The following is an 8,080-nucleotide window of genomic DNA, read 5'->3' on the forward strand; positions in this document are numbered from 1 at the left end:
AGCAGGTGGGGGTAGGTAGTCTGCGCCCGTCCGCGCTGAGGACGCGCCGGGGGCCAGGCGGGCTGCTCCCCGCTTCATCCTACCGGTAGGGAGTTCCTTATACTCGCCCAACATTATACTTTCCCTTAGACCTCAGTTTAAATTCTGTCACCATACTTTATAGCCCACCGATACTTATTTCTCGCCCTGTGTTAGTTGTAGTCCTGTGCTTAAAAAGAGAAAACATCCGAAAATGCCGCAGGGAGCCACTAAAGCCTGTAAGAGTACTGTCACGTTAAAAGAGCTGGGCTTCCGATCTATGTTGATACAACGCATGTTATTACAACGCATGCTTTTACAACGCAATTTTTACACCGCAAAAACTTTTACAACGCATGTATTTACAACGAATGTTTTTACAACGCAGGTACCTTTACAACGCATACCATTACAACGTAAGTATTGGTAAGTATATGTTACTTTTATAATCGTAAATTAATATAAAAAAATATAATTTAATGTAATTTAATTAAAATTTAATTTTAATTTATTTTTACCCTGTACCCCTGTACCCCCAAAACCCAAAACTGACCCTGAACCCCAAAAAAAACCCTTTACCCAAAAACTAAAAACTGACCCTGAACCCCAAAAATACCCCTTTACCCAAAAACTAAAAACTGACCCTGAACCCCAAAAACACCCCTTTACCCAAAAACTAAAAACTGACCCTGAACCCTAAAAATACCCCTTTACCCAAAAACTAAAAACTGACCCTGAACCCTAAAAATACCCCTTTACCCAAAAACTAAAAACTGACCCTGAACCCCAAAAATACCCCTTTACCCAAAAACTAAAAACTGACCCTGAATCCCAAAAATACCCCTTTACCCAAAAACTAAAAACTGACCCTGAACCCCAAAAATACCCCTTTACCCAAAAACTAAAAACTGACCCTGAACCCCAAAAATACCCCTTTACCCAAAAACTAAAAACTGACCCTGAACCCCAAAAATACCCCTTTACCCAAAAACCCCAAACTGACCCTGAACCCTAAAAATACCCCTTTACCCCAAACATATAACATATAAAAAATATTTATATACTTACCAATACTTACGTTGTAATGGTATGCGTTGTAAAGGTACCTGCGTTGTAAAAACATTCGTTGTAAATACATGCGTTGTAAAAGTTTTTGCGATGTAAAAGTTGCGTTATAATGGTATGTCGTTGTAAAAGTTGCGTTGTAAGTGATGTTTCTGGGCTTCCTTATTAATGCCAGGTCCCTGTGCAAGAATAATTTTGCCTTTCACGATTTTGTTTCACAAGGGATGCCGTCCCTGGTCTTTATCACTGAGACCTGGGCCTCGGATTCCTCTGGCCCCGACCTAGTTGCTGCCATTCCTTCAGGTTATGCTTTATCTAGAATGGATAGAACCGGGCGCAGATGGGGTGGTCTAGGCATATTGCATAAGACCTCGCTCACATGTCGGTTTGATTTTCTATCTACCCCTCCTGATTCGTGTGAAGCAGCATATTTTCCCATCAACTTTACTGCTACATCTTCTTTTTCCGGCATTTTATGCTACAGGCCTTCGGGTCCTAGACCCTCTTTTCCCCAGGACCTAATTAATCTCTTTGAACCGTTCCTTGACAGCCCTAATTTTTACTTTGCTGGGCGATTTTAATTTTCACTTAGAAAATGATACATCCAGAGATACTACTTCCTTGGTGGACTCCCTAGCCGCCTGCGGCTTGTCACAGCTCGTGGCCGGCCCCACCCACCTGGCCGGCCATACACTTGATGGCTTCTTTAGTAATGATATCCGGCTCAAAACTGGAACTCCTTCCCCTTTGTCCTGGTCTGACCATCTGGCAGGTCCTTTTGAGTTGAGCATACCCCACTCCTCCTCGTTCCTCTCCGATTCTAAGAAAGGGGAAACCAGACATAATTTAAACAGATCAGTAATGAAACTCTGGCCCCTTTCTTGACTGGACTGATGTCTCGTCCTGATTGCAACGTGGACTCTGCTGAAATTGCTCTGACAAACTCCATTTCTAGAGCTGTGGATACCCTAGCCCCTGCCAAACAACACTACTGTGCCCGCAAGAGTCCCTCTATGCCCTGGTTCAATGACCCCCTCAGAACACTGAGATGGGAATGCAGGAAACATGAAAGGAAATGGTCTGCCCATCCAGATTTGGCTGGAAAGAATCAACATAAATTGCTCCTTAAGGCTTATAAGGCGGCAATAACTGAGGAGAAAAAGGCTCATTATAATAACTTGACGACATCATTAAAATCATCGAGAGATCTTTTTAGGATTATTGGTTCGCTTTCTGTCCCTAAAAACATGGATCCTATTGTAGAATCTCAGGAGCTCTGCAACAATATTTCATCTTTTTTCATACTAAAATCACTGATATCCATTCATCCCTCGAACTCCTCAACTTTGAACTGGACATCAGTGCCCCTCTGTCCTCCGCCTATGAGCCCTTCACCCCGGCGGTGAATCCAGCATCTAGTCTTCTGGATTTCCCTCCTCTCACCTATGAGGGCCTAAATCAGCTACTAGATAACATCAAGTCAGGCTCTCCTCTCGATCCATGTCCCCTACAAATTTTGAAATGATGTAGGGAGGTGATTGTTCCCCCCCTCCTCGAAGTGATGAACCATGCTATTACTGAGGGAATCTTTCCCGCCGTATGGAAACTGGCGGTGGTTAAACCGCTTTTGAAAAAGGCCTCTCTGGACTCTGGAGTCCTAAAAAATTTCCGCCCTATCTCCTTACTGCCGGCCCCCACCAAGATACTGGAGGCCCATTTAAACTGCCATCTTACCACCTTTATGGAAGACTCCAACCTACTAGATATCTCCCAACATGGATTTCGTAGTGTCACTGCACAGAATCCGCCCTCACTGTCGTGGCTGATAACATCCGGTCGGAAGTTGACAGAGGCCATACCACTCTTCTGGTCCTTCTCGATCTCACGGCGGCCTTTGATACCCTGTCTCCCTCGGTCCTGGTTGCCAGGCTGGGGAAGATAGGGGTGGGTGGTCCGGCACTCAAACTCCTGTCTTCCTTCCTTCATCAAAGGGAGCAACGAATAACGCTGGGTGAATTTCTGTCAGCCTCGAGGCCTCTGCAATGTGGGGTCCCACAGGGGTCTGCCTTGAGTCCCCTGTTGTTCAACGTCTATGTGACCCCTTTTGCCTCAGTTGTAAGATCTTTTGGCTTGCAGGTGCTGTCATACGCTAACGACACCCAAATCCTGGTCTCCCCTTCCCAGTCAGTGGCAGAGTCTGCCTCCAACTTTAGATCATTTATGGAAACAGTCTCCCACTGGATGATTCAAAATTTCCTCAAACTAAACGGAGACTAAACGGAGGTCCTGATCTTTGGAGGGAGGCAGTACCTATGGTCTAACGAATGGTGGCCGTCGTCCCTTGGAGACTGTCCGGTCCCTTCCCACTTGGCCAGAAACCTGGGGGTCCTGTTTGATTCCACTCTCTCCTTTGACCTTCAAGTCAGTAGGACCGTGTCTACTAGCTGTGGTATCATCAGGATCCTCAGAAAAATTGCACCCTATCTCTCCCTGGCGGCCCGGAAATAAGCAACAGTGGCTCTGGTCTCTTCGAGACTAGACTACTGTAATGCTTTATATGGAGGTATCAATAAATCTGCGGTCTACCGCCTCCAAATGGTCCAGAACGCGGTGGCAAGGATGGTCCTGGACCTTCCCCAGCTCGCCTCAATTTCTCAGGCCCGGAAAGACCTCCACTGGCTTCCTGTTCAGGCCAGAATTTCTTTTAAACTTCTCTGTCTTGCCCATGGGGCCTTCCATGGCTATGGTTCTGAAGGTATCAGCTCTCTTCTTCAGTCTTACCACCCAAGCAGAGTGCTTCGATCCTCTTCTAAAAACCTTCTTACGACTCAGAGATTCATAAAAGCCAGATGGGGAGGCAGAGCCTTTTCCACCCTGGTGCCCTGACTCTGGAACTCCCTTCCTCCTGAACTGGCTTCCCAACCTCTGCCGGGGTTGTTTCGTAAACAACTGAAAACCTGGCTCTTCCGGGACTCCTATCCGTAGATCCTGTTCTTGGTGCCTAAAGATTTATGTTGTATGTTTGTTCCTGGTGTTTAAAGACTTCCGCTGGATGTTTGTCTTTCCCGCGTTGTCATGTTTGGCGCCCTGATGCCCTTGGGCTAAGTTGCGCCTTGTAGGACCCAAAAATAAATAAATACATAAATAAATAAATAAATAAGGTAGCAGGACTAAATAGGAGGCAGTTGTCAAAGGGAGTATGGCAGCCACTGAGATGTGACGGCAGTAGTAGGTCACACCAAAAGGGGTCCACAAGATCCTTCCAGCCCCAGACCAGTTCTGGAAAGCACAGGGGGACATTCAGTCTCTTGACCCACTTCAGATGTTTCTCCGAAGCATTCCTTCAGCCCAGCCAATCACTCTCCCCACCAATACCTGAGCTGGGCAATATTACCTAGCAGCACAATGTCGTCGGAGAGGGCCAGGTGAGGAGAGTGCTGTTGGTCCGCCGTGCTGAGGGCCAAAAACGAAGTACTCGATGAATGGAGAAAGAAGCAGGGGGACCTCCCGGAAGGAGGAGACAGTCCGTCAGGTACTTGTCGATCAGAGTCGCACCCAGGCAATCCGGGCACAATGTTGTGTGCGCGATGATACAGGTCGCACCAGACCTTTCTGGTCACACACACCGAAGAGCTGCAAATTCCGTACCTCCCCGGAAATTAAGCACAACAACCAGTGCACATTGATATTGGTCGCACCAGATAGTTCCAGTCACACATATAGGCACAAGTTCAGCAATGGTAGAATGAGGCACTACTACGATTATGTCTCCACCTCCGAGGGTTGCAACCTGAGAATCGGACACCACACGCAATGAGCATGCAGTGGGCGTGTCACATGAAAGAGATATGGCACGAGCAACTAAGTGGGCAATGCTGGATGCCACAACTGGTGAATTCACTCACCACCAAAAAGATGCTGATGTGTGCCAAGGTGCCCAGGATGCAGGGGCCACACGCCTTAGATGCCGGCAAGACTTCGGGGCTCCCCATAAGGCAATTCAGTCTCCAGGCACAATTCTTCGTTCCACTCTCAAACCGCACTACCAGTTGGTATCCAGCAGATAATGAGGGCACTTGTGAGAGCACCACTATCCATGTGTCACCAGTAGACCCCCTGGGTCCCTCATTGGTGATCTTTGATGTCTCTGAGACCTCCAAAATGACAGGGGGAAATCAACAAGCCCTTGGAGAGCACATTTCAGGGTGCCACACAGCAGCAGGTAGTCGGGAGGCCAGCCACTATTCAGGAAGAGCACAAAAACCCTTTCAATTGCAGTAATCCCCTTGTGCACAACAGATTCCTCTGGTAGTGTGCAACACACAGTTCCAGGTTCTCTGGTCCCTCGTCCCCACAAGCATACCTCTGCCCTGCTGAAGTATGGCACCAGCAGTTATACAGTAGTTTGCCTCTGAAGTTGGGGGTGGTTTAAATGGTCTCCCTTTGAACCACAGATGCCTTCCCTACATATCAGTCCTGTCTGCTTTGAGGCTGTGGAATGCAGATTAACATTTTTAGTGGGGCCATGATTTGTCTCCAGAGGCCAAGTGTGAAAACCTCTTCCCCCAAACTATACAGCCAGGCCAGCAGAGGTCTGTCATTCCCTCCCTGTGAGTATCAGAAGTATCCCAAACCACGTTTTATTCAGTGAAGCCATAAAAAACAATCTTTTCCTGAATAAATGGTTTCTCTGTGCGTCACCCAGTCTGCCTAGGACAGTTGCATTTTAGCGCTGGGATGTCCCTTTGCTCTCTATAAAATCCATAACATAACATTCTAGTTGCATGCCCAGTGTTTTATGCCTGTAGCTGGGGAATGCTCAGATATGCTCCCTCAACCTCCAGCATGGACTGGACCAAGCACAAAGGCACACAGAGGGTTTTAGAGCAGGGAAATGCCCACTTTCTAGTAGTGGCATTTCTAAGTGGATCATGAAAAAGCCATGTGTTACCACCAGAAAGGCGTTGTCAATGCAAATCCAATGATAGGAAACATCATGAGGCTGCACCACTGCAAACAACTATTGCAGCCTGAAGAAAATTTCAACTCCACCATGTTAGCATCTAGGAAGAACAAAACTCATAGATATTGAAAACACACATTGGTATTCCTCACTACCGTGGCAGGGAACACGCATACGTACCTGCCCTGCCTTTCACCTACCACTCGCTTCACCCCTAAGCCATATCCTCAGGGTGCTCTGGTAGTAGTGAAAGATTCTTTCAGGATGGCTTGTGATTTAAACAGGCGAGCCTGAGCAGTCCTGCAACTGTTCACACACAGACCTGCAATGGCATGTTGGACACATATTTAGGAAAACCCGCGGTGCAAAGCGCACACCAGCCTACGATGGCGGGCTGGACATGTGTTTAGAGCTACCATCTGTGCAAATGCCCACACCAGCATGCAATGGCAAGCTGGACACTTATTTAGAAACATCATCAGTGCAAAGCACACACCAGTCTATAAGTGCGGGCTGGGCGTGTATTTTGAGCCACCATCTGTGCAAATGCGCACCCCTGCCTGCAACGGCAAGCTGGACACATGTTTAGAAACACCATCAGTGCAAAGCACACATCAGCCTACAATGGAAGGATGGACATGTTTAGAGACACCATCTATGCAAATGCGCACACCAGCCTGCAATGGTAGGCTGGACCCAGGTTTTAAAACATAATAAGTGTCAGTGCGCACACCCGCCTGCAATGGCAAGCTGGACACCGGTTTACAACCACCATATGTGCGAGTATGTAGACTCAGCCCTGCAATGGAAGACCTCACCTATGTTTAGAAACCTGAGGTAGGCAGCACTTCTTAAGATATGTAGGAAGGAAGGGTGTATGCACTTTCACCCTGCATTTACAGTGAGATAGTGCCCTAGTCCCTAGCGCCACAATAAGAGAGTCAGCCACACACGGGGGGTGTTCCATTTGGAGATTCGACCCTCTAGGGATGGAAAACCCACCGGGGGGTGGTCCTCTTAGGAGATTCGACCCTCTAGTGATGGAAAACCTACCCAGGCAGTGTACATACAGGTGAACCTACCCAGCCACTCACCTATCAAGGTTTGGTGGTAGTGAAAAGACCCCTAAGTGTTGGCTACAGAGTGAAACAGGCCAACTCGAGCAGAAGATATTTTTGACAGGATATTTCGGTGTGTGGCACAATCAGTGTGGGGGCCTCTATTAGCCAGTGAAGCACCCGCACTGGGTATGTGGTGTACCTTTATACAGGGCACTCACAGGTACACCACCTAAACTAATCAAGTAGGCACCCTATCCTTGCAAGTGTTGGACAGGCGTGCACACTTTCCTGCTACAGTACAGGGAGAAAGTTCCCAGAGTCTTAAGGCCATGAAAAGAGAGTTGGAAAAAAACAGGAGGACAAAAAGCAAAAAGTTTGAGGGAAATCCCCCTAAGAAGGGCCATGTCTAACAGAGACGTACATCTCACACTGAGAGATTGTCATCTCAAACTGATAGATTCAGATCTCACACAGCAATTCACACCTCATACTGAGAGATGCACAGCTCACACTGAGAGATGTACATCTCACACTGAGAAATACACAACTCACACTGAGAGATGTACATCTCACTCTGAGGGGTGCACAGCTCACACTAAGAGATGCACAGCTCACACTGAGATTCACCCCTCACACTGAGAGATGCACATCTGACAGTGAGAGATTCACATCTCACACTGAAAGATGTACATTCCGCACTGAGAAATTTACAACTTGCACTACTGAAAGATACATATCTCAAACTGATATTTACACCTCGAAATGTGAAATTCACTCCTCACACTGAGAGAGGAAAACTTGTAAAGAAAACGAGCTGTCTTATACACAGTTTTTATTATGATATGTTTTTTTTTCAATTTTAACAGAAATTTTACTTAAGGTCCATCAAATGTAGAAGTATGATTAATTGTTTTAAAATTCTATTAAAGTTTTTTTGTGAAGATGCCTCTGCGCTGTAAAACATGTTGCTTGG

The sequence above is a fragment of the Lissotriton vulgaris genome, chromosome 9, assembly GCF_964263255.1.
Source record: "Lissotriton vulgaris chromosome 9, aLisVul1.2, whole genome shotgun sequence".
Lineage (NCBI taxonomy): Eukaryota > Metazoa > Chordata > Amphibia > Caudata > Salamandridae > Lissotriton > Lissotriton vulgaris.